This window comes from Aquila chrysaetos, chromosome 9 (genome assembly GCF_900496995.4).
Source record: "Aquila chrysaetos chrysaetos chromosome 9, bAquChr1.4, whole genome shotgun sequence".
In the NCBI taxonomy this organism is placed as follows: Eukaryota; Metazoa; Chordata; class Aves; order Accipitriformes; family Accipitridae; genus Aquila; species Aquila chrysaetos.
The window spans coordinates 34,280,861-34,308,062 of record NC_044012.1 but is presented as its reverse complement, the minus strand read 5'-3'; the positions used below and the strand labels follow the sequence as shown (position 1 = coordinate 34,308,062).

Below are 27,202 nucleotides of genomic sequence, written 5' to 3'. Positions count from 1 at the left end.
TGTCCCTTGAGAGAAAAAGATATTTGAGTTAGTGCGGAATGAGTTAATGCTGGGACCAGAAGCAGTGCAGACGTGTCAGTGCAATGTTAATTAGTCTTTCTAGTTTCCCATCATGTATTTGCATTTCTGTTAAAACAGTGAGTTTCCCGTACTGGAGTCTTTCTTTCTCACTCACCCTGTCTGTTCCTTATTATCAGACTATTGGAGCACCACATAATGTTTCATGTGTTTATCACTATAACATCTCTGTCAGGTAGGGCAATAGAAATGGGGACATGAGGCCCAGAAAGACTCCATGTTTTGTCCACTGTCACAGGAAATCTGGGATATATTGATTTATTAGCAGACCGATGCAGTGACTTGAAGCAGACCCCAAAATTGCTGATCTACAGATTCCTAGATTTAATGCCCCTTTTAATACACTTCTGCTTTGAATACTGAGCCTCTAATATTAGCTTTTCAGAAATCCATATTTATTGTTCAGTTACTGGCTCCATTTTCAAGGACAAAAAGTGGCCTTTTTGAAGTGCAAGGCAGTGGCCCACAGTACAGATAGAACTCAGAAAGATTTAATGAATGATATAATAGATTAATTTAACCAATTCTATTTTGCAATTGTGGACAAGAAATTAAGCATGTGATTTAAAAATTATTTTAAATGTGGCATTCTAGAAAAAATATGCTTGTAATGCTATCATTACGGTGATGGAGACAGCAGAGACTAGTTAAAGGAAAATCTTTGGGTATCATAAAATTGTATGTTCCACTAGAGTCTTCATCATAGGTGCTCAGTTTGTCTCATTCTTCCATGACCCTTCATGGGCTGCCACAAATGGGAAAATAGAAGGCATAGTTCCCTCTAGTCTACAGCTGCTGCAGGAGTTAAGAGCTGTAAACTGTTTTGCAGACTTCCTACGTATTGTTTGTGAAAATGTGGTTATATGGTACTCATTACATTTTCTAAAAGTTGGCTTCAGCATCCTATCCTCTCAATACATCAGCCGGTAGGAGCCTTCCCTGATGATGTCCTATTTCTATCATGATGTGTTTTTACTGCTTATGAGGATAAATTTTCTCCAGTCTACCTCTATTGGCCCTTATGAGTTTGGAAGATATTTTTCAGTGCTTCCTTTCTCTCTCCCCTGTAATTGCAGTGTAATTGATGTGGGGCACATTTTAATTTGCCTGTAGATTCTGGTAAAGACTGTGTACATGACACACTATTATTTCAGTACAGCTAAGGTTTGTAGTAATCCCTGGTACAAATCATTTCACATTCTCACCTGGTAATGAGGATGCACCATTGGATCTGAATGCCTCCAAATCCGTAGCATGTTCCCCTGTGGCATTCATCTACCCCAGGAAATGAGAAACATTATTGTCCTTGTTTTAGAAGAGAGACTCGGATGTGTAATTTTATGGTAGCAAGCCTTCAGCAGCATTGTAGGCTTGAGGAATTCCCACTTCTTACCCAGCCATTTGAACCCACATGGTGCTGGGACCAGCCTCTCTCCCCCCACTCCCATTTCCTGGACATGCTGCCCTGAGCACCCAGTCAGTGAACTGATCCATGTTAAAAATAACCCATTTTTGGCAACTTTTCTTTTTGTTACCCAAAGTAACAACTTGTGTCATGAACCTATGCCTGGAGGCTCAGAGGAGCAGAAAGATTTTGGCCACAAGGAGCCAGGGTACGCTAGGTCTGGCTGTGAGGTTAACCTAAGTTTCCTCCCACCGATGCCTGTTCCCAGGCTGCAGTCATGGTCCTCGCAGTATGGCTGGCACAACTCTATGCGGCCACTCTGTGAAGAGAGTCACAGAAACTCTCAAGAAAAAGGGTACTGACAGCGATAATTTCCACGATCTGAGTTGAAAGGCAGCCCAAATGTTGTGTCTCTTGTAATGTCACCCTGAGATGAGGCAGGGAATCGCGTTTAAGTTCTCCCAGTCCTAGTCTACAACACAATCAACAACCAGTGCCTTATCTCCTCTTCTGGGATAGCATCAGACATTGCCCTGTTTTGCACATAGAAATACTGAGATGCAGAAAGTTCACTGATAGCTGTATCTAATCATGTAAGTCTTTTTTGACTTCAGTAGGCTCAGCCTAGCTTCAGTGCAGTCACACTCCTAGGCTTGTTACACACAACTCCAACGTGAAAATGTGCTTAACCGTAGGCATGTGTTTTTCCAAGTGGAAATATGTTTAAGCATGTAGTTTTAAACTACTTTGTGCATTAATGTAATCTTAAGTTGAAACTCTTTACATGGCTTAAATACTTGCTTAAAATCTTTGCTATCTTGGGGCTTTTCTGCATAGCAAGCGGGAGAGAATTTGGCATCGGGTAATTTGTTGAAAGTGACACAGGAGGTCCATGGCAGGGCCTGGAGCAGAACTCGTTTCTGCTGACTTGCATTCCTCTGCTTGGACATGATTTCCCCTTCCTTATGGAGGCAAAAGCAAACTTGGCACCTCATCCCTGCAGAGCGCTTACGCTTCCCCTTTGCTGGCACATGAACAAGTCTAAATAGTGAACACTTGACCTCCTTCCACAGAGTGTTAATAATAAAACTTTTTTTCTACAGCAACAACAACAACAATTGGCATAGACTTGTAGGCACTTCCACATCGCTTTGCTCTGACAGGTGGTGAAGTCTTGCTGGGAAGCAGCAAATTCTCCTCTATTTGCTGCTTTCTTTTTTGTCTTTTCCTTTGGGTTCCTGACCTGAACTGATCCTGGACATTAGCACCTGAGGCCCACTTTGCACTGCAAATGTATGCTGCTACCACTGTGTGGTGAGGTAGATATAGGTTAAGCAGACAGACTGCTTCGTCCCACATGGCTTAAAACTTCCCACAATGAAATCACTGTATTGAAAAAACATTTTTTTGAAAGCTTTACTGTGCTTATGTAAAGGCTTTGCTTGTATAAAATGTCATAAAAATCAAGTCTCATGCAGCATTACCGTGCTAAGAAAAGAGTGGTTTTTCATGTAGATTTGGCATTTCTTGGCTGTTGTTCCTATGTAGAGTAAAACCAAAAAACAACAAAAAACTTCCATGAACAAAACCACAACCCCAGTGTACTTTATTGTGGGAAGAACTGTAAATTACAAATACCTCTGCAACTTTAAGGCTTGTGGCTGGCAAGCAGTTAACCTTTTTTTGTGGTTTGTGAGAAAGAAGGGATCTCAGGTTGCAATTATCTGTCTTAATAGTGCACATTGTAGTAGGTATTAATGTGTAATTGCATTTTGGACACAAAAATGAGAATGTAATTTACAGGACTGCGTCATTGACTAATTTCTTGCTTAATGACTGTAGCCTGTGCTACTTTGACAGAAGGTACGCACGCTTCTGTGCGAGCTGCTCTTCTAACTGTGCACTGATTATGTGTAAACTCTGCGGAAGCCCAGCTATGAAGAAGGATTCATTGAGGGTTGGTAAAAAGATTGTGTGTTACCTACTACCATCCTGGATTTCTACTGTCCATTTCAGTCGCCTGGTGATTGTTTTCTAAGTTTCATTCTGTGACTAACTGAGAGCAGTGTCTCTTTGGGGGATATTTTCTTCAACAGTTAAGCACTGAGAATATTCCCTCTGGGTAGTCTCAGCAGTCTGTTTGGGAGAATCACATTGCTTCCTTGCAGGGATATAGGAAAGAAAATAGTTGCACAGCACGGAATGTGCCACATGTGATGGTGTTATCTCAAAAGAGGCTTGAGGAAGATTGATCTCGAGCTTCACCCACAAGGTGAAAGTAATTCTCCTTATAAAGTAAAGACAACTCCACAATAGGATTGCTTATAAAAGAATCTGCATTCCTTTTGTGTGCCTGGGTGTGCTCATGCTGCTTAATTGTCATTCAAAATTGAACTTGCCCTGCTCACATCCTTTCACATAAGGTGTTTATTAACTTAGTTTATTAAAGAGACAGTGCAGAAAAAAAGGTATGTGCCCCATCCATTTACAAGCAAACAATCTGCAGGCTGGCATACCTGCTATGGATCTCCCAGGATGGGATCATGTCTTGAAGGAAGATCAACATGACTAACAGAAGCTTCTAGTCTAGTCTATGGGAAATATTGCACTTATTTTTTCAGGATATGGCAAAAAGCATCCTGGTGTGGAGCATGCTATGGGACAGCTTACGTGCCTAAATGTTACGTTGCTCTTTGCTTTTACATGAATTCTTCTCTACCATTCTTCAAACTATTAGACCATTTTTAAGATTCCACACTTGACAGTGAATCTGTGGGTTTTTTCCTATTAAAAAAAAAAAAAAATAAAATTACCTTACCATCAGGAACTTTTACCTTGATTTCAGCCCCCCTGAAAATGCTTGGAAAACAAACCCCCCACCCATCTGCTGTGCCTAGAATGATGAAGTTTAGAAGCCCAGTGATGTTGAAGGCCCCTTTATGTAGCAGGACTGCCTCACAAAAAGCTTGATAGCTCAACATAAGGACTTTGTCCTCTGTGGAGAGGTTTCTGGTTGCTCTCAGTGCTTGATAGGGAGAAGTGGCAGGACACACTGCAGGTTTTGGAGGGGCAGACTTCATCCAACAAACCAGAACTTCTGTGACCCATGCTGAGTATGCACTGGTGTGACATGGAGTGCTCTGTAGATATCTGTGCCTCGCTGAGGTTTAGCACCTATGAATACCCGGGGCAAATCTTGCAAGAGCCTGTTGCAAACAACTGAACAGGTTACCAAACGTGCATAAACCAAGCAAAGATAATGTCACATAATTGTGTTACGTGCTGGTATTTTCCTGGTTGCCATTTAGTTCATATAATTTACAGCGATGTTTCATGTTGTGCTAGTAATACAAAATCACGCATTTTATAAAAATAAGTGAATCTTAAGAGACTGCGACTTCAGCTCAGTGTTTGTAGTTTGACATATGCTGAGAGGCCAAGACATCAGGCGCATTATGAGCTTTGCACGGGGTGCTGTTTAGCACAGTGCAGTTCAGCAATGTTTCACTATCTGTTAATAAAATCTGAAGGTTACACATTGTTTTTGTGATGTCAGTGACAATTTACCACCACAAATTATTGAAAGTGATAATTCAGTGGGGTGATTCATCTACAGTGTGCTCTTGTGTTCAGGGAGGGAAAGCGTAGCTCTCATGTTGTTTAGCTTCTGGCACAAAATGACTAACAATTGTCAGAAAGCATTTATTTTTCTCTCTTGACATTTCCTCCTAGCAACATGTAGTATATACGTTTCCTATAAGTCATAAGGCTTTTTTTTTTCCTTTCTGCCTCCAATTCTTTGTTGAGGCAGCAGCAAAACATTAAGTACAGGGAAGAGCACACACAAGCATGTAGCAGGCGTATGACCCTCAAGACCTGCAGCAGAATTCCTTCTGTGAACCCACAAGCAATGTTTTAAAGGCATTCAGATTTAACTCTCATCTGTTCTTACCAGCAGCTCTGAAGGGGATTAAAGAGCCTTCAAGAGTTTTGCAATAGCTCTTGAAAAGCTAAGAGCACACAAAAATCAAGCCTTGAAACTGAAACAAATAACATTTCTTATACCTGAATGGTTTTAGAATTGGTGTAATTTACAAAAGAAAAATAGAAAAGCGAAGGCAAGAATGTTAATAAATTCCACAGTATTTCTTAGCATGAAATTATATCAAAGAGGGAAGTCAAAGACACGTATATGTTCATGTATGTATGTACGTAAGCCATGCATTCTTGAAACTTGAGTGTGCAACTTGTGCTTTCAGGAGTTGGATAACTGGAGGATGAGGCTTCACCTTAAGGTCATAATTTAAAATCAACTCCAGATACCATTATTCTTTGCTTTCTGAGGTACCAATAATACATTAGGTGCTTTTAAAATGTTCTGAACTATAAGAATGTCACAGATTGAAATCTAGACAGACGACTGAATAGGGTTTAGTGGGAAAGGAGAGGATTGGTACTGAGTTTACGTATACAAGCCGAGTGATATTGTTTCACAGCATGGCAGAACAGCCTCTGAAAAAGACTTTGCTGAAGACAGGATAGGTCAGTATACATTAGAGCTCTATGATGAGCATGCTTTGTGGTTTAGCTACACCAGCCCCCACAACAGAAATGACTCAGAGAGGTGGATTCCATTTTGTCAAGATAAATATTTGAGGTGGGCACAGGACAAGAAGATTTTAATAAAGGTTCCTGAATATTTCCACACATCTATGCTATCAATGTCACTAAAAATCAGTGCTGTCTTTCAGCAGCTTTTCCATCATGAATGCTGCTGCAGAGCGTGCCCTAGAGGCCAAAGAAACCACCTGAGTGGTTTCTCTCCGCTCTCCAAATCACGTTTACCTGTTCATGGCTTCGCATGCTGGGCAGCCTCCAGCTACCCTGTCTGCTGTAGTAGAGATGACACTGAGTAGAAGAGATTGGCATCATCATTGCAGAGGCCTTAGGTTGTTTTTTGATTTTGAAAGAGTGCTGCTACTGTCTTTCTCAAGTGCAAATGGACTCTGGTGAGTAGAGGTTACCTGCAAGGGCATCCTGTGTTGCGTCTTATGAGCAATCCAGAATTTAATATTCCTGTCTCCCACAGTCTTGCTACAGTCCAAAACCTTAGTTATACTGTAAGCTCTTTGGGCAGGAGCTGGCACTTTACAACAGTATTGGATCTTGTAGCCTGTGATGAGTGTACAAAGAAGCAGTAAGGAAACTGTCACTGGACAGTATGCCTTGAGCATCTTCCAGGCTGTAGCCCTACAAAAGTAGGTCATATACATGAACTATATGTTTCCAGGTTACAGTCAGCCTTTCAGGCTCCAGTCTGGCTAGGACTACAGCAGAAAATTATTTTGAACACTGTAGATCTTATTCATCAGCAACCTGTATAATGCAGTGCTTTAGGATGTACCAACTGCATCCAGAAAAGCGGTAGCCTGAGGGAGCAGTGGGTGTGCGCTCTTCCCGTGTGCCCTTGAATGCAGGAGGAGGAAATTCACCTTGCAAAGTCTTGGTCTAAGCTTGCCCCAAGGTGCAACACAACAAGGGTTAAAGACAAAAGCATTTTGGAGGATGGAAAAACTTACCAGATAGAATACTTATCCTCTAGAATTTCAGTTGAAATGTAGCCCTGGGTCCTAGATGAAATAGGATTGCTTAAGTCAGCTCCGCTCTTCAGACACAAGAACTATCAAAGTCCTTTATATATATTTATCCTTCTTTTTAGATGATTTTCTTTTTCATCTGCATCTCTGAATAAGTTGTTTCTTTTGATGTCTTAGGCTAGGGCTAACATTCCAGAAGAATCCAGGGGTATTTTTAGGCTTTTGAGCAACGGTTTACTACTTTATATGCTGTAAAATGAACAAAGAATAACAGAAACCTCAACAGTCATACTCTAGACTTACCTCTGAGGAAGGGCCACCCAGCTGGAAGGCTTGCGGCAGGAACTAGCCTCTGGTCGACAGGGTGATCCCAGCACAAAATAGGGTCTGAAAACATGTCCTATGTTCATGCTAGAAATGAAAAGACACAGATACAAGTTGAGAATACTGTAACGATTATGGTGAGTTATGATGTTTTATTAAAACTTTTTAAAACAATTTCTTGATCTAAATGTTCTGGTCTCCTAATGCTGTCTTATTTCCTTTTTCCACATCTAGATAAGTGGTAGTTGCATAACACTTGTCTAACGCTTTCTCTCATCTCTCACTGCACTAGACTCAAATTGAAGCAAATTGCTTTTTAAAATTGAAAGTGTCAAAGGTTGTAAAATTGCCCTCTGAAGGTCCTAATGCTCAGCAAGCCAGTCAGCTCATGTACTGTATTTTGACCTCCTTTTTGTGTATTTCTGATGCTGAATACAACAGTAGTTGAACCCTGCTGGAGCTGGTATCTTCTTTGGCTAAAATTTGTGACCAAATATAAGCATTTTCTGCTGCATTACGGACTTATCATCACCATGTTTCTTTATGTTTCTTTCTCCTTTTTCCTTCTTTTAATATTCCACTCTGTCAAAATACCAAAACAACATTTATTTAATTAGTGTAATTTTTTTATGTCCATTTAAAATCAAGTCTTCCCTAAGTATAACTTGGTGTGCCTTTACCTGGTTTTATTTTTTTTAAGCTATGTGTGTGCTTTTTTTCAGCAGAAGTTATCAGAAAACTGTTGCTTAAGCCATAAAGGGATTTTCTTGTCCGTTTTCACTAACTTTTCTACACTATACACTTGTAACTCGTGGAAGTTCCCAAACAGGGTTCCTGGTATCTTCAGCAGAGGGTGTAAAGGAAGTCAGATTCCCATCTGCCTGTCCTGTGCAGTGTCACGCGTTCCCTCTGTGAAAGAGAATTTAATCCTTCCAAGTAGTGATGCTACCTCAGCAGGTCAGTCTCATTCCTAAATGCACTGTTCACTCGGTGCTGACTGTGGTATTTAGAATTGAGCTGAGTGGATGTAGGAGATTTCCCACCTCTTATTTGGAGAAAAGGTATTTGCTCATTTTATGAGCTGTTAGTAGATACACTATCAATTCCACCTTGAATGGGAATGTAGATATTATACAGTTGTAGTATCCTGCATGTTGATTGTTAAGCTATACATACAACTCATAGCCTGAAGTCTTTGATGCTAGTGTATTTATACGAGTACTTGCTTAAAATCTAAGCTTTTAAAAAAAAATTATTTGTCTGCTGTAGTAAGTACACTTGAGTTGTAGATTTCAATGGAAATTAAGAGGCTTTGCATCTTGATAGATGAGAGATCCAGCCACAAGCACGGAAAAATCAGCAGACTCTCTGGGCCACCTGAGTTCGTCATAGAAATGGAGTAAAACTTGATTTTCTCCTGGTTTCAGTCCAGATCTGATGTCAGCTATTGCAAGTAGGAATGAACAAGGGGGGGTTATGTATTCTACAGAAGTTTTTGAAGCTAAAGGCAATTCCCATTCTATTCATGTGGCATAAAGGGCCTTTTCTGAAACATTTGTGAGGAATTGGACAGAAACGTCACCACGTCAGTGCAGGAACCAAGAGATCGGGAGACATGAGATAACAGCTGAGTACCTTAATAGTCAGCCTGCAGTATTAATTTCTGCCTTTTTTTGCCTGGTTTTTCAAGCTGTATCTAATTTACTTTCAGTAGATAATTAGAGGTAAGTTGTGTCAGAGATTGTCATGTTAACCCAGTCACTGAGGTACTTCAATCATCTAAGGCTCTAGAATGAAGAGTCCAGCTGATAGTTTTGCCCTTCACATCGTTTCCCAGCACCTGCGGCGAGCCCTGCAGCATTTGGAAGTGCTGACTGGACTTAGCACAAACATGACTGAGTTCAGGATCTCCCAGGAGGTTTCTGATTATCCGTTCTTCCACTTGGACAAAAACTTGCTGCATAATCTCAGAAAAGCCTTCTGGTAGAAAAGACGGCTGGAAAGGAGGGAAGAGTTAGTGGCAGGGGAAAGGATAATCTTAGGTATAAGTCACTACAGCTTTATTCAGCTTTGTGCCAGAATATCTCCACTGATCTCCAGTGGACCCCTTCCTCACTTAAAGCAGGCAGGGAAATTTGCAAAACTGTATTTGCTTGTTTGAAGTGATGTATATTTCTGCAGATTAATAGTTAATTAACATGGAGGTATAAGGAGAGAAGACAAGGAGAGGAAATATATGGAATTGTGATGATGTGTGGTTTATGTCTGGAAATGACCCAAGAGTCTTGGGTCAGAATATGAAGAACTGGAATGGAATCCCAGGGTGTGAGACCTGCTTTTCTTTAGGGTGACTGAGTTAAAACTTCGTCCTGAATGCCACTGCAGCATGGTCTGATGGATATGACAATAGTTCAGGGAGTCAAGACTGTTACAGTGGAAACTGCATCCTCATTGAAATGGTAAAATTCCCATTTATTTCAGCCAGGGACTGGGTTTGACCTCTTTTCTTACCTCTTCCAGTAATCTACTCTGGCACCCCTATTCCATTGAATGGATTGCTGTGCAGACTGCCAGGCTAGCAGCAGTCAAGCTGATAGATCAGCACAGCGCCATGCGAAGCTACTAACTTCTGTCTCCAAAGTAACACAGCGGTGCTAGCGAGGTGGCAGGCAGGGACGCTCTCGTGTGCCTGGGCTGCTTCTGCCCTTGGGGACAGACAGCTCGGGGGTGTATGTGCTGCACCGTGCTCCACTGCAGGCTGCAGCGCTCCCCAAAATCACCTTGTTCAAGTCGCTGCATTTCTCTGTTTTCTAGTTTTTGTAATGTGTGAAATGCCTGTTGCTATACCTGCATCTTCATAAAATGCTTTAAGATCTGTGCATGAAAGAGACTAGAGAGACCTTGGTGTTATGGTTATTATTACAGCTATCAAAACATATTCTCTAAAAAATATTTCAAACTCGTATGTCAAGTTCTCCAAACATATAAGTAGAATCTTAATTGCCTGCATTATGGCTAACTCGGGGTTTTTTCCCCTCTTTCTCTCCCTCCCCTGCTTCAGTGTTTGAAATAACAATCGCCTCTGCAAAATTCAGGGATAAGGCTGCAGCTGGAATGTATGAAGATTTCTTTGGCTCCACAGTGGGGTGTATAATTGACAGTAATGGCTGTAAAATCCACAGCTCAGGGGCTAGGGGTTTTTTTCAAGCCATCACTCTGGAAAATACAGAGTTTGATCAACGGCTGAGCATTTCAGAGTGGTATTAATAAATGCAGAATGTTAAAGATCCGCTTTAGGAATAAATAATCTAATTCAATTTATAACCCTAACTGTTGTTTAAAAAGATATAAGAGTAATAACGAAAACAAATTACCCTTGATTTAAATATTAATCTTATATGGTAATTGTGCCTGAATAAATATTTCAGTTGCAGAGAGTGGATTGTATTGTCAAACATTGGAAACTGTGCTGTGACTGAATTCAATGTCCTGTATTTACATTTCGTAAAGAAGAGCTGAAATGCTTTGAAAGCTTTCTTCTGCTCTGTCTGTTCTGTGTGTGTCACTGTGTATTATGGCGTGCCTCCATGAGTGATGTATGCTAACTGAAGGAAGGAGACGATGTCAGATTGGCACAGACTCCTCGCTGGGGTTGCTTCAGCCAGATCAAAATGATATATATCTTCATAAAGCCAGCAGCATTCACAGCACTGGGGGCTTTGTGTTGCCTAGGCATGCGAAGCACAGCTAAAAACTGTCTCTGCTGTAGTTTTAGGGGGAGCTGGTGTAGCTGATACTGTAAGTTAGTGCTACTAACCTAATCTAGCTATAAAATGATGTGCCACTGAACTTTTCTTCTTTAAATAGACAACTTAGATCTCCAGTCATTTAGAAAACTGCAACGTCAGCTACTGCTTTTATTTTTCATCATTTCTCTCTCCCTGCTGAATCTTGTGGAATGCCACTGCATTGGTGAAGACAAGAATGACCACCTAAACAGTCGCCAGATTTGAAGGGCTTCAAAACAAACTAATGGAGGACTTGTCAGTCTTTAAAATAAAGATATTAAGAAGGCCGTTTTTCCAGTCACATATTACACATTTGAATGCAATGGATTGGAATAATCTAGCTAGAAAATAACTCAGTTTTTGAAATCTAATTCTTTTTTTATGGATTACCATGGGCTTTGCAGCTCATGGAGACTAGGAAGGTATGATATAGAAAAACTGACCATTCTTCAAGGTATTCCACTCTGATGCATGTATTGCAAACAAGTCTAATCTATTAATGTAAGAGGATGGGGTTCTGCTTTTGTAGCATCTCAATGATCAAGATTTGTTTTTTTCAAAATCCTAATTTAGCCCTGAACTCTTCTTTCTGGCCTGTTACAAAGATTTTTCACTGACAAATCTCAAAGCCCTGAATCATATTCAGGATGTCAGAAAACTATAGTGAAGAGTGGTGAAGTAGGTTGCACAGGGTCACTCATGGGAGGAGTGACAGAGCCAGGCATCTCCTGTGTTCTCAGTTCAGTGTTTTATGTCAACAGCAATATTTCATGACTCTGTGGCTGCTCCTGTCATATACCTGCTTCAGAAGGGGCACACTGGCATCAGATCCACTTAATTCAGACCAGATCTAATAGTGAATTTTACCTGGAACTTCAGCAGTGGTGTAGGATAAGTGGAAGTTTCTCTTTCCATCAGCTATGAATTTGGCTGTATTGTGTGAGATAGATGAGAAGAGCAAAGGATCAGCATATTTTGCAGCATAGGACTTCCTGAAAATAGGAGCACGCTTTAATTTACACTCATCAATACTGATGGAGATGTCACTTTTGTCATACCTATGGGAGAAATATCTGCTATGGAACTGCTAACTGCTTCAATCCTCTTCATTTCCCTTTCTTACACAAATGGTTTCCAAGCTGGTTCCACTTCATCTTTTCTCCACACAATTCATCTGCCCACTTCTCACATTTATGTAAAAACTTTGGCGTCAATCCTTGACTGTTTCATATTTGAGAATATTTTGTTCCTTAGTATTGGAAAAGTATGCACCAGGGATTTAGATATGAATTTGTTGCTTCTTGTTTTACATCTCCACAAAGTTTGCAGAACATGATGTTTCTTTTGTGAACAAACAGTAAGAGTTCTAAATTATTAAATATGGAAATAAAAGACCTATTTGGTAGCTGTCTTTCTTTTGGAATTGTCAAAGCAAAATATGATTCATTCATGTTACTACATGGTTTTACCATGAAAAATACTTGATTCTTTTCCCTTCCTTAAGTTTCAGAGTTACTGCTATTCATTGTGTGTCCTAGGATGCTGTGATATAGAAAATAATCATATTGCCTTTTAAATTCCCATTAGCTGTGCTAATGATTGTAAGCAACCCATCAGATACCAAGTGTAGTCTACATCGAGAAGCTTAGTAGTGAGAGGAAGACTCATTTGTTCATGATAACTTTATGAGCTTTGGTTTACTGCTTTCCTTATATAGTCAGGATGTCTGGGAGCAAAAGTGTAGGTCATGCTCTTAATTATGTAGGAGACCTGTTTCAAGGGTTCTGTATTCCTACAGCGGTCATTTTCATGCAGCATTGAACAAGGGTCAGGAGTAATTCTCTCCACATATAATTTGGTGAATTTACTGAGTTGAACTGGTGATTTTGCTGATAAATGAGAGCCTAGCTCAGCAGAGTATTTAAATTCATTCCTATTTAGCAGAGTACTTACACATATGCTTAACTTATAAAATGAGATTGAGTCCCAGAAGACTGGGAGAGCTTGCTTCAGTGGTTTGCTGAGCAGGGGTCAACTTCTGAACTGGAACTTTAAAGAAAATCAGGGAGTCATAAAAGTTAAGGTGTATTTCAGTGAGCAGCCAAAAGATAGAAGCCTCGTTTCTATGTGTTTGCTTCTTAGGAATGAGTGCATACATGGATTCTTAGGGAGTGTACTGCATCTTTTCTGACAGAGGGGTTAATCACTTGGTCTCTTCTCTTCTGCAGTCTGCCTGCTTCCAAAAAGCTTAATAATTCTTAACCTCTGTCCTGCCTAGTTTTTTTTAAATTGGTCTAGTGTTACTGGAGGGAATGACAGACACACAGATACACTGATTGCATAATCCTTTCTTTATTAAGGAACTAGGCAAAAACTGAAAAAGGCTTGTTACAGCCATATCTGCCACCGCAAAAAAATATTTCTTTCTAAGCATTTTATCCTATCTAATTTTAAACCTTTCCTGTTATTGTGTCTACTATTTCCTTTTGAGACTCTTCCACTGTCCTTTTGCTTTGAAATTGGTCCATATTTCCTGTTGTTTCTAATTATACTCTCCTGCTTACCTGCTCTAGCAATTTTCTCTCCTTGACACGTAAATCCTTCAAGTATTTGTGGAAAGTTAGCACTTTCTGTTTCTTCTGCCTTTTAAACCTCACCTACTGATTCTTTCAGAAAATCACCAATGTACCTTCTGCTCTTCTTGATGTTACTTCAAACTACATATTCAGGTCTTCTGAAAATCTGGCAGATTATTTCTTCTACTGTTTTTAGAAAAACTTGTCCAATTCCTTCAATCGTTGTGGCTCTTACTTGTACTTTATCCCACTGTGCAATGAAAGCATAACTGAAGTCAAGCAAAATGAGTAAAGCAAAAGGAAAACCATGTCTAAAAATCTGTTTATATTCATAGACCATAGTGGTAATTTTGGCAGTGCTAAGGTTTAATTCTTCATGTCATTTGGTTGCTTTTATTACTCATAACAACTGTCTGTTGGATTTCTCCACACGTATTCCAAGAATCATGCTAGTTATGAGGTTTAAAGTATGTTGCCTATACGAATTTTTCACCTTGCTTGGAGGAGATATTTTAAGTCTACGTTTTTTGGTGGTTGTGTGTTCCAGCTAGTACACCCTTGAGGATTTTACATTGCAGCGAAAGAAGAGTAGTGTGTATATTTGCAATGGTTTCATGTTAGCCTTGCAAAGAAAGAGAGTTTACATTCCATTAAGTCATTAAAGACTAAAAATTGGACTATGAAACTACAGTGCAATAGTAGTAGAGTATAAAACAAAGAAGAGTCAATAATTCAAGTAATCTTATATTTAGGTGTCTGCCATGAAATGAAATCCTGCTTGTGTTTCGGTACATAACTTTTTGACCTCTGATCTCATTGTCATCTTCTTGTGAAGCTCTGCTATTCATGAAGGGAAATCTGATGCACAAAATTTTATAAGGGTGGCAAATTTTGCAATGACTCTGGGTAAAAATTGATCTTCACTTACTGCTTTTCCCCTTTTGTAAATGATTTATGAACCTGTTGAAACTATACTAGCATTACTGAATTCATAATTATAATAGCAAGGGTCTCTCTTCGCTTGCCTCCAGTTCAGTAAGATCAATATGTCTTTTTAAAGGGCTAGATGTATATCTTTCCACTGTCAATTATAAAGATTCCTAAGTACAGTCCTGAGATTCTTAAAGGTAGAAGCAATGCAATTTGCACTGCTGCTCAGCCCCCAGAGTTGGTGGATGTTTCCCACAGAATCTTCTTTTAAGATCCAAGATTAGTATCTTCAAACATATCAATAAAAGTGGCTTTAAAGCCCAACTTACCTTAGATGGAAGTTTGCCACATAGTAAGGAAGCTTGTGTGATGTGATATGTCCATCACATGAGCTGATGGCATGAGTTCCTCACTCTGGTTAGGTGATATTTCTTATTCACACTGGCACATTTCCTTAGTATTCCATGAAGCATTTCCCTAATTCATACCATGTCTGTTTTTCCCTCTCCTCCAGTTTTCTAGTTATTAGTTTGATCGTATTATTATTTTTACTGAAAGAATACTTTATTTCTGGAAATGGCAAACAATTGTAGTTGCATTCTGACAGAGAGTATTGGGATAAGGTAGTGAGAACCTACCATTTCTCAGCCTGCCTACTTAGATCAGTGAATATTTAAAGTCCACTTAAGTTTGTCTACAGAAATGTAATTCTTTTGTTTACAGCTATATTGGGGCAGGGAAGAGTTGTTTGGCTGGAGGTGATTTGAGGACACAGAAATGTGGATGGAGTAATTTTGAATGAGGGAGCTATTATCAGCCATTACATGTTTCCGGAAGGTCTGCAGAATTATTTAATATTGTGCTATGAGCACTTGTTGTAGGAAGTGGATCTGCATTTGACCACGCTATCCATTTCAATGTCTGGAGCGTGCTATGGTCCAGTCTTTCTGAGCAATGGCTTATAGAAGGCTTCAGTTCCAGCCAGGGTGGCTCCTCTGACTGCTTTAACCATTAGAATAATCAGGTTCCAGAAAAGCCTTTCAGGGGAATAGGGATTTAAAATCCCCAAGTGCTTTTAAATTGGAGCTTGATAAGTTTATGAAGAGATTATATGATGTGGTGGTTGCAGTAGCAGGGAACTACCCATATGGACCAAGATCTCTTCCTGTCCAGACGAACGCATAAATGCAGATCAACCTTCCTTCCTCTGCTGAAATTTTTTCATCTAGAATGAATGATCATAGCTTCCATATGGACAGTTGGTCTTCGTGTTTGCTTTAGCAGCTCATGGAGCATTTGCATAAATAAGATTAGGATTGCTTGATAAGCAGTTGCTGATGGTCAGATAGAAAAGGTAGATCTCACCAAAGGATGGTGACTATGTGTACTCACATGCATAAATCAGTGCAAACTGTTGCTGTTATCTACACTGTTATCTACCCTGGGGATAGTTTGCCGGTCTCAGTACACCTTCAGTTGGATAATTCTCTGCAGCGTAATAGCCTCAATCATACCTTGCCCTTACTATTTTCTTCATTGTAATTCCTCAGAGAGTATCCAAGGATTGCCAGGACATATGTGTCTCTTATCCCTTATATCTCACCAATCCTGAGCTCAGGTGCACCTCAGACTTGGGCTCAATGTGGTGAAAAGTCAGGTGCGTCAACACTGGGTGCAATGAGACCCAAAATGATGACACTGCTTGACTTAATGGAACAGTTCATGCTAATGAGAACATGAGTTCTGTGAGATTTTGAACGCACACAATTTTTAATGTCACAAGTATATAAAAAACTATGATTTGATTTGACAGGACCTAGGACTCAACTGCAGACCTGTATCATCATCCTGTCTGTATGATTTCATCACAGCTATCAGATTATCCCAAGATGTACAGAGGGGAAACATCTACTCAAATACTAAAACTGTACCATAGCTGGAGCAGGGAAGGGGTATTGTACCTTCATCGTTACAGCCAAAGTAATTTAATGAGTGTGCTTCTTAGCCTACAAGGTAAGGGTTGAAATATGTTGATAAAGCAAAACAAATGTACATACTGCAGTGTATGCCCAGAGATATCTGTTCCATACTGCCAACTTTTAACACATCTAATATACAAAACAGAGATCAATATTTGCATATGCATTTAGAGTCCTCTTCAATTGATAAAAATTGGTAGAGAACAACATGGCTTTCTGTATGTCCATATAATTCCCCAGATAGTTGTATTTTACTAAAATTTTAATATTTATGTTATCAATCAGGTCGTTAGGTCCTTTCCTGTGTTGTATGCTTTTTTCATGAGGATCTTGTTTCCCCTTATAGTACCACAGATACTAATGACATCGATGAAATAGATGCTGCATTTTAAGCATCTTGGTTGTGCTGAAGCTCACAAGCGCTGTGCAGCTAGCAAATGGGATTGTGAAGGTGAAAGGATGAAAAGAAGAGGTGGCAGTTTTCCATTTAGTGCTGGTGATCAGATGTTTTGCTGTAGGACAGACAGTCTTGGAAATAGCCTGGCAGAGCATGGTGTTATTTAATTTTCAGGTTTTAGTAAATGTACTGTCTTGATATCACCTTTCTTAGCATGCCTCCAGATCCATTATTTTCACCATAAGAATTTGTTTGTGAAAGGAGCTTTCTTATGATTGCATAATAACACTGTCTTTCAATTAAACTTGGACAGAATAGTTTGTAGAATCGCTTGTGGTGGAAAAGAACAGGAGCCTAACAGACATCAAGATGACTTCTAATTACTTGGTCATGGCCAAGTTTCAATTTTTAAGAGCTGATGGGAGAGAAGACTCGGTTCTTAGGCCAGCCTGTGTCCCTTACACGTGGGTGTTAGTGTATGAAGTGCGGGTCTAAGTGCTCAGGCTATCCCAGCATTTCCATAAGATCACAAAAAGGACTCTAAATAATATGCCTCTTTGGAAAACCATGTGAGAAAATCTAAACCATTCAAACTTATTCCAACACTGAAACTGGCCCTGCTTTGAGAAAGGCGTTAGACCAGATGGCTTTCAGAGGTCCCTTCCAACCAAGATTACCCTGTGATTCTGTGATTTAAAAATATATTTCAGTTTAAAGCTCTTTCAAAAAGGTGGTGGTGGGGGGCAATGTATATATTCTCACTTCAGTTTATTTTTCATGTTATTGCATAAAAATAAGAAGAAAAGATTCTGGAAGCTTCTTTTATTTTAATATTAAGTAAGCTGGAAAGCATTTCTCTCTTAATCCTAGACTTGGTAGATACTGAATATTTGGGTAAAGAAAACTTTTTTTTTCTTTTTTTTTTTTTTTTTTTTAGTTGAAAGGAACTTTGCATTTCTGCAAGATGTATGAGTTCAGCAGAAATACTTGCTGAATAGTTCACAGCAGAGGAAGTTCCTGTAGTTGAGGATACTAATCTCATGTATTGGATATGCCTTGGCAGATGTCTCCAAAGAAGCCACTAATTTTGAAATATATTGAGGCCTTGAGTCTTGTGAAATGTAAAGCTGCTTTTATATATAATTGCATTTGTTGAACCAGTGTCTACACTAATAAGCAAGGCATAAAAAAGGTATGTTATAGATCTCACCTTGGAGACACGAATGGAGCTACTTGCTAAGATACTGGATCTTCTACACTGGATTTAAGACTACAATTAAATTTTTAAAAAGTGGGTAGGGGAGATAGTTTTAAAATCATTTTGGATTCCAAAGTTGAATGACCAAGATGGGCATCAAGGCGAGCAGCTGATGTCTGAAGCATGGATCATAAAGCAGCAAAATGCTACATCTTTGATGTGAATGTGAAAATAGTAACTTAGCCTGGTAAAGTATCACTTCTCAGGGAGGCTCACTCTACAAGTACCTTTTTGACCAGTTTCTCAATGTTTTCAGGCTGGTGATTCCTTGCTTGAACCTTTAAAATGTATTACATTTGCTAGAAAAATAAAAATAAACACTCTATCAATGGCAGCCATGATAACCTTATACAAGAGATTTATTAGGTGTGTATTTCAGAAGATGAGCAAAAGCATGCAATCATGAAAGGAAATAACAGGTGGAGTTAGGGGAGTAAGATTTTTACTCTTCAGCACCTCATGGCCCCTTTGATTGCTTCTACCTGGGACTGTGATCACAGCCTGGAAAATGTTGTTGTAGACCTTGTGATAGGCACTCTGTAGAAGAGAGAATTAAGGCTGTTTATACATACTCTGGATGTTCCCTTTTGCAGAGGGGTGGATCTCACAGGACCAGAGTCAATGACTGGATCATCTCTTTGTTCAGCTCAATTTTGCCTAACCATAATTGGGCTAGTTTGGCAACAGAGTATTGAGTTAAGTCTCAGACTCAGCAAGTGCCTCCTGCATGGGCATATATACCCGTGGGAGCCAAGGACTTCCTTTGGGCTTGTGTGTTGGTCATCATGGGAACAAAGCCCTATTACCTTTGTTAAACAAAATTCTTGAACTCAAGGGAAGCTTTCTTGTATAGTACATATGCAGATAACATTGTCTATATGGTTGCCTTTTGGGGTTAAATAACTACTAAAAAAGACTTAACCTGAATTCAGCAAGTCTAATCCCACATATATTTATGCACAAGTATGAATTTGCTGTTCATGTATATAAGGGGTTTTCGGTGGATAAATATTTGTCGGATGAGGAATGAATTTTGCTGCAGGGCAGTGTACTGAGCACAGTGCTTGATCTCATGATTTAGTACGCTGGGATTACTCAATAGCAAATATTTGCAGCACTGGCCCTGTAATTTTTTAGTATGAAAATACTGGGTCTTATTCCCTGCTGATCAGTGTTATGTTTGTGTGACTCCTATTCAGCAAAAGGTTTCTTTAATTTTCAGGAGACAGTGATAGTGAAGTGATAGTGACAATGTTAACAGTCTGGGAAATTGTAATGTGAATGAAGTATCTCAGGCTTTTTTTAGGAACACTCAAGACTGGTATTGATCTAAAAGCTTAGGTCTGGGGGTCATGATGTAAGAGTCGAATTCCTATAGTGCTGCCAGTCCTGGGCAAACCAAGGATATGGAGTCAACACATCACTTCCACGTATACTGAAGTGTTATTTAATTGAGGCCTTTATGCTTGGTTTTCCTATGTGTAAAATGACTATTATGTTATCTTTCTCCTATTTTTTGCTTTTGTCAGTTAAGACAGCAATCATCGCTTTCTGCAGTTCTCTTGTACAGTGTAGTCTGAGCCTTAGATGGATCCTGTAGAAACTGTACCAATTAATAACGATAATTTGTGGCTGGATGCCTGGTTTCCTCTTTTGCAGTTTTATCACACTTACATGTGAGTTATATTTATTGTTATTTTTATGCTGAGGACAATAAAAACAGCAGGTAGAGAAACCCATATTGACAATGTATTTGCAGTGTTTTATTAGACTTCGTACTGTCAGTAAAACTGTTTTCTTAGCCCTGCAATTCAATCCCACCTGCACAGTAACTGTGGTTTTTCTGCGGTTGCCACATGATTGGGCTGCTTCAAAAGTACTTGAGGTTTACTGACTACTGTGTTGAATAATTTATTGAATGATTATTAGACTGGATGTAATAAAGTCAATGTTGATTTACCATTCCCTTAGCATAATGTGGTAAATGATCACTGGATTTACTATGTCAAGAGATGCTCAGAATCATGGTTCTGAACTGAAATGCTGGCTTGGTGGGAAATTATGTTTTAAGTTTATATTATATTAAAAGGTTTGTTAATTTTTATCCACTTTTGAATGGTTTCAGTTATTTGGGAGAAGTGCTATCAACAGCTGGAAAATTGTATAGTGAATAATTTATTTGAAAATAGCAAAAAAAAAAAAGTCAAATAAATAATTCAGAAAATATTTCTCAACCAGCACTGCTGATGTCATGCTCCAGAGAGATGGATCAATTTTTTTAAATAACTTTATTACATGATTAGCAGACTCATTTTTTTGTGATTTTTCTTGCTAGTTGGTTCACTTCATACACTGATTCCTGAAGAAAAATGACTTTTCAGCCTACCCATCACTGAATTTTTAATAGTAAGATGACAATGAATAAAATTAAAATTTAATGTACTGCTGTATGTATCACCTTATCTTGATATATCAATGGTGAATAATGATCTTTGCTGTAATGCAGTGGGCTAGATTCTACAGATATTGTTTATTAGAATACCCTCTCTGACCTTGGGAAGGTCCGAGCCCCAAGCCACATGCCTCACTTTCCTGTCTAAAATATTTCTTCCTTTTTGTTATTTGTTTAGACTGGGGCCAGGGACTGATGCGTAGAGTACGTATAGACTAGCTCACTGGCGACATATGGTGCAGGTATTGCACCATATTATTTGGGTTTGTTTTAATAAAATTTTAACTTTTGGGGTAAACTCGGGCATTTTATTTTCAACTGCAAAGGTGGAAATCCTGCTCACCTTGCCAGCTAGATTCATACCTACCGAATGGATTTTGGAGATCAAGTGTTGGATATGTTGAGCTCACATTCTGGAGCCAAGCCAGCTCCTCAGCTGGTGAAAGGCAATATCATACTGTTAACTTGTTATGTTTAATGTCAAATCTTCCAATATTTTATTTTTTACCTTAAATCCTAGTTGTAGGAATAAATAGTTCACTGAAATTATGTGATTTTTATGCTGTATAAAAGCTTTTCCAAAAAACGTGGAAAATATTCATTGATTGTGCTCTAGCTCAGAAACTGGAAGGAAAAGACAATCACATTTGTTAAAATAAAGAATGTCTCTTTGCCTGTAAGATTGTTTTGAGGGCTTTCAGCTTATGGGTTTTGTACACGAAAGACTGGTAAAAGAACCCCAACCCAGAAACATAAAGCTTCCAAAGACTGCACATCGGTAGCGGGACACTTCTCTCAGCTTTGTCTTCCCATACTGTATTGAAGACTTCAAATTTTGCCTGAAGCAGACAAGTTTGTGTGCATTGTTTTAGGGTAGACCTGCACAGGAAACCTAAAGGTAGCATGTTTTGATTGCCAAAGTTAAAGAAAAAATACACAAAAAACACATAAAAAGGAGATTAAATGTGAATGTGAAGTTTACACCCATCATCATCTCTTGCAGAGGGATTTTCACATCACCACTGGCTGAATTGGAAGAAGTTATCAGCATTTCCAAAGCAAAGGCTTATTGCGTGGTGATGAGCACCAAAGAAAAGCCCAAATAAATTAGCCTACCATAACACATAGTGTTCCTTTCTCATTCTGTGCTTTATATTCCTCAGATGTCAGTATTATGGTCTCCTTGTCGGTGATCCCACATTTTTTACTTACACATCCTATACACGTAATTTCTTGGATGCTATCAAACATGCCAAGCAGAAGTAGTTTATTGCATTGCAAGTGCCTGTTTATGCAGAATAGATGTCATCTTTATCTCTCTGGCAAATATGGAGAGGAATGCAAATGTGTCCTCCTGCCACAACAGTTTGACTCTCATGTAAAGGCTTCTTAAACCAAACAAATACCCCCTCACAAATAAAATTATGCTCTTTCCTGAAATGAGAGTTGTGGGTATTTGTTAAGAATTCAGCAAAGGCTAGACAGGCAATCTTTTCTTGGTGAAGATAAACTAAAAGATTATCAGGATCCTTTACTGTCTACTTTAAATATAGGTGGAAAGACCGACTCAAAGGAAAAGGAAATTTGAAACTGTTTTTTCTTTTTTTGGCTATTGTCTATACTAGCTCCATTTCCCATTCATCTGGATTTTTTAGGTGTTTCTCACAAAGCACCTACGCACTCCAAGCCTCATTGTTTATTTTTGTATCATTCTCCTTTTATCTACATTTGACAGAAGTTCATTTTCTACTTTTCTCTCTCACACACCCCTCTGTAACAGGTCATTTTTCTTTTTCTCTCTGTGATTTTTATTCTTAATTTCTTCTAGTTTCCTCTTCCTGTTTTTTTCCCACCCAAAATCTGTTTAGGTGGGAAGACAATAAGTTACTCAGTTGCGTGCTCTCAGTAGCATTGCAAAATGGATAAAGTCCACAAACTTCTGGTACTACTGCTAGGGATATGCTGCTATAGAGGAGCATAAGTGTAATGCTTGTGTGCTATAGGGGAGCTCTAGGGTTGGAGAAGAGATTATTAAGCAGAAGGGAAGGAGGTACAAGAAAAAGCAAATATACCAAAGGAAAGGCTGATTGTCTAGTGGTCCTTTGAATTCCCTTTGACCTCCTCATGTTTGGTTAGGAAACAAGTACTCTTTAGTGATATTATTAGGAGTAATGGCTTGCAATTCCAAAAGAGATTGGCAAAAAAGGGTTGTAAAACTGCTTTTAGTGAAATTGTTTAAATTCTGAAGAAAATACCATAGAAAAAGCTTTAAAAAACCCAAATAACTGTATCAGAAATTAATCATTTCAGAAAACTTCGGAGTTTTATTACAAAGTGGTGATGCTTTGTTTTCACTGCTCTTTGTTATGCCTTTATTCTACATCTCATATCGTTTTATATTATTTCCTACCACACAAGGAAGAAGTTATTTTTAACACATACTGCCACTGCTGGCTCTGTGCAGTGGCAGCACAGATGACAGCATGCCTTAAAACCTTTCTGCAACCCAACTGATAGAGCTGGAAATAGCTAGCATGGTGGTTTTATCTGGTATGACAACATAGCATATTATCTTACTTTGACCCAAAGATTTGTACTTATTTTTATATCACTTTCTTTCTGAAATGCCACCTTATTCCACTTTGTGCGTATAAATCATCTTACACACTTTGTAGTGTATAAATCACCTTATCCCTCTTTTTATGGGAAAGTCATTTTCAGTTTAATTTTCTCTCCTGTAAAATGGGGATAACTGTTTTCACAAACTCCCTCAGGTCTCATGGGGTCAGCTGTGCTGCTGTGTCCCTTCTCTCACACTAGAAAGTTTTTCCAGTTATCCCTGGAAACATTTTTTCCTTTTCTGAGCACTGCTGTTCCACGTCTTAGCCTGGCCTGTGCAGTGTTTCAGGCCACAGACTCTTTCGATACCCTGCAAGAGATGTGCTGGAGACCTGAGTACGTGTGTGGAGGTAGAAAAGAATAAAGATTACCTTCTTTGTCTCTTCTCCCCAAGGCTCTTTCATTAACATTCCTATGATACATCGTATTTAGCATATTCATAGCTTTAGGCTTCTTGTGTCCGTTATAGCCTTCTAAAGACAGTGATAAAACTTTATACATTGTATTATGAGAAACATTACATGCCCAGTCATTTTAGCAGGTTCAGAACAAATCTTGTTTTGTGAGCATTGTATAAAGATCAAAGCCGATACCACAGCTAGTGAAAACAGGAATGGGATACTTGAATTGACTAACACCGCCAACATCCAGTAGCTATTCTTGGATTTACAGGGTGTGTTCTTGAAAACCGTGTCTTGCAGGGCATACCATCCCTAGAGACCCAGAAGAGTGGCTGGTTCTTTCTCTAAAGAAACTTGACATAATGGCACAAGTGTTAGCAGCTGGCCAAGGGCCTTGATACCAGCCTCTCAGATTTAAAAGGACTCCCAGGCTGAAAGGGCAGAAAAGAGGTTTTTTTAAAAAAATTTTGCCTCAGTCAGGGACGTGTCAGAAGAAGCAGGTGCAGAATGGCTCTGTAGAGGTAGGAAATACTCTCCTAGAGACAGGACAGAGTTTCCCATTGTTCTTGATTTGTCAGGTCTTCTTGATCTGTTGTTAGACAGGAAATAAAAGGCAGATTAAGAAATACAGTACGAACGTGCCTGTGCTGTCCTAGCTGACAGGAGGAAAGACCAGACTACTCCATTTCAATGAAGTTTTTGGGTTTTTTCTGTCTTCTTTGTCTTCAGCTTGCGCTGAGACCCTTTAAAAATGCATCTACGTGGCACACAGCTCAGCAGGACTCTGTTCACGAGGAGAGTTTATTGGCAACACAGTGAACTCCATTACAGTTTATCTCTCAGCTATAAGCAGCAAAAACCCTATGTGAAGGATTTGACTTTAAATTAGCACCAAGAACCATTTCGCTTTGACCACTCTTCAACTCAGCTTGGATTGCTGTTGTGAACCTTTGGGTTTGTCCATCCTAAACTTTCTAATCATGTAGCCTCCCATATTGTAACTAACACTGTTGCTGTACTCTTGGTAGCAATAATGGGTTTAGCGTTAGCAAAGACAAGCTGCCAACATGCTATTGTATTATAGAGACCGTAAATTGTATGCCTACTTCGAAGAGGATTAGGCAGCACATCATTTCAAGTAGCAGTGGCTGACTACCCAATAGAAATATTACTATTGTATCAAGCAGCCTTGACTTTAAAAGAAAAACCACAACTATTTTTATGTGACTGAACTCCAGTAATGAATACTATTTGTCCAAATTTCTCCATTTACATTTTTTAACTGTATTTTCTGAAGGGTAACTTTTTGGCTTACGAAAGATTTCAATTGCTAAATACTGCTTAGGAAGGCTGTAAACTGGGGACACAGATCCATGGGAATTGTACATGGGAGGACCATCATAGTAAGTGATGAGTAAAGTAATTAAACAAAAGTTCCTGACCTGGTGCTGACAGCCTGGGTGTGATCATAGGTCATGCAATACTTCGACTTTTTTTTTTTTTAATATACATCTTTAGTAGCAGTAATGAGATTCTTATTGATTTTTGAGGTGCTTTGTAATCTTGTCATTTGGAGGTGTTTAGTATTTCTAAGAGGAACTAGTTCAAATAATTTCTATCAAAATCGCATTTGGTAGCAAAATGGGGTTTTTCTGCTACAAGAAATGCTTCATTAAAATACCTGCTTTGAAGGAGAAATGAAAAGAAATATTTCCATTCTTTTGGGGTTACTGTAGTTGTGCCATATGAGAGCTGTAGTTCAAGAGTATAAGGGACCATGCTCCACTTCTCTCTCCCCATCTTTTCCACTGCCTTTCACTCCCTCCTTTTTTTTCCTGTGTCCTAATCATTTTATTCCTTTTCTCCTAATCTCCAACATACCTGGAAAAGATGAAGCTGATTGCCTTTTTTGACAATCATTTGGTTTTTCTGTGGTATTCTGCCCTGCAGTCCCCTCCTGTGCAGCAGTCCCTTGCTGCTGTTACAGGACACATTTCTGGTGACAGCACCAATTCTGCAAAGCCGGTGACAGGTAGTAGCAGACACCAATGCAATAATAAAGAAAGGCACCCTGAATAGAATCGCAAAACCAAGGTTCATTGTATGAAGATTCAATCAGTTCTTTAAACACAGAAACTGTGATAGAACATACTGTATACTGTACAAAACAGGATCACTGCCAAGTATTTATAGGCAATGCATTGCCTATTCCTGCTCATACAATTAAGGTAACCGAGTTTCAGCAGTCACAGCTGCATAAAGCAGCTTTCTGATCCTACCTAGGGCAGCATGAAATAAGACTGCATTCAGTGCTAGTTTAGAAATCGTGCTCTTTTTTTTTTCTGACACGAAGAAATGAGAAATTGAACACAATGTGTTCCATTTTGGAACCACAGAGGCTCCTTTTAAATTCCATCCAGGATGGGAACAACTCAATGCATCCAGTAAAATCCAAACCTTAAAGATGATCAGATTAAACTCTTCAAGCGGTGGCTTTGGATAATGCATTGGATTTAGCCAGCATGATAAAAATCTCTGAGTATTTTGGGAAGAATCCCAAACTGAGGCTGTTGTCATAACTGGTCTTCATGAGAAATATGCTTAGTTTTAGCTCTTTTTCCACATCAGCTGGGAAAACCTGCTGGGTTTTGGGCACATTCTGGGATTCTCTACTCAGTTGCTGAAATGTTTCCTCTTTTTACTAGTTGCACTGTCCAATGCAAGTGGCTTGTGGCACTTCACTGCTGTGCCATTCTTTCTCTCCTTGAGTATTATCCCACTGAAAGAAATTCTGCTCGTTCCTTTCCCCTCCAGACAAACACTGAAGATCTGTTCAACCTTCAGTGCTTCAGAGGTAAAAGCACTGTCACTCTCAATGTCCCCTGGATTTCTGCACTGCTAAGGAATTCTGCATTCCTCAACAACTATACAGTAAATTGAGTATTTTCTTGTCTCTATAAATGCCACTGGACTATGGAGCTCACCTTGCCAAGATACACAATAGACACTTCACTGCATTGCTTTCTATACAGTAGATGATTTTATAAAAAGCTTTGCAGCAATTGCACCTTTCCAATTTTCCATCTTTACATTTCTGCTTTATGGTATTTGCTTATATGAACCATCTAACCTTAGGAAGGACAGCATGTAAAGACAAAGTAGCATTGATAAGGTATCAGTAACCCCAATGTTGCCAGCGTATCCTGGAGAATCCCATCTAGTAACTCTTTGTTCTTTTCTAGTGTTTTTTATTCAAGGATCCTGGCAGGATTGGCCAAAATTAAATAATCCAATTTTGTAACTCTCCTCTCCTGCAACAAGCTAAATTATCTATAATTCCTAGTTTAGCAAAAGACAAAAGGACCTTCAGACAGATGTTCACAGCAAGGTAGCAGTAG

General features: G+C 39.1%; 1 protein-coding gene across 1 annotated transcript in view; it reads left to right on the top strand.

Moving 5' to 3' along the window:
• TMEM132D (transmembrane protein 132D) overlaps nucleotides 1-27,202 on the top strand; it is a 276,562-nt gene that overhangs the window by 149,711 nt on the left and 99,649 nt on the right. The window lies entirely within an intron of this gene.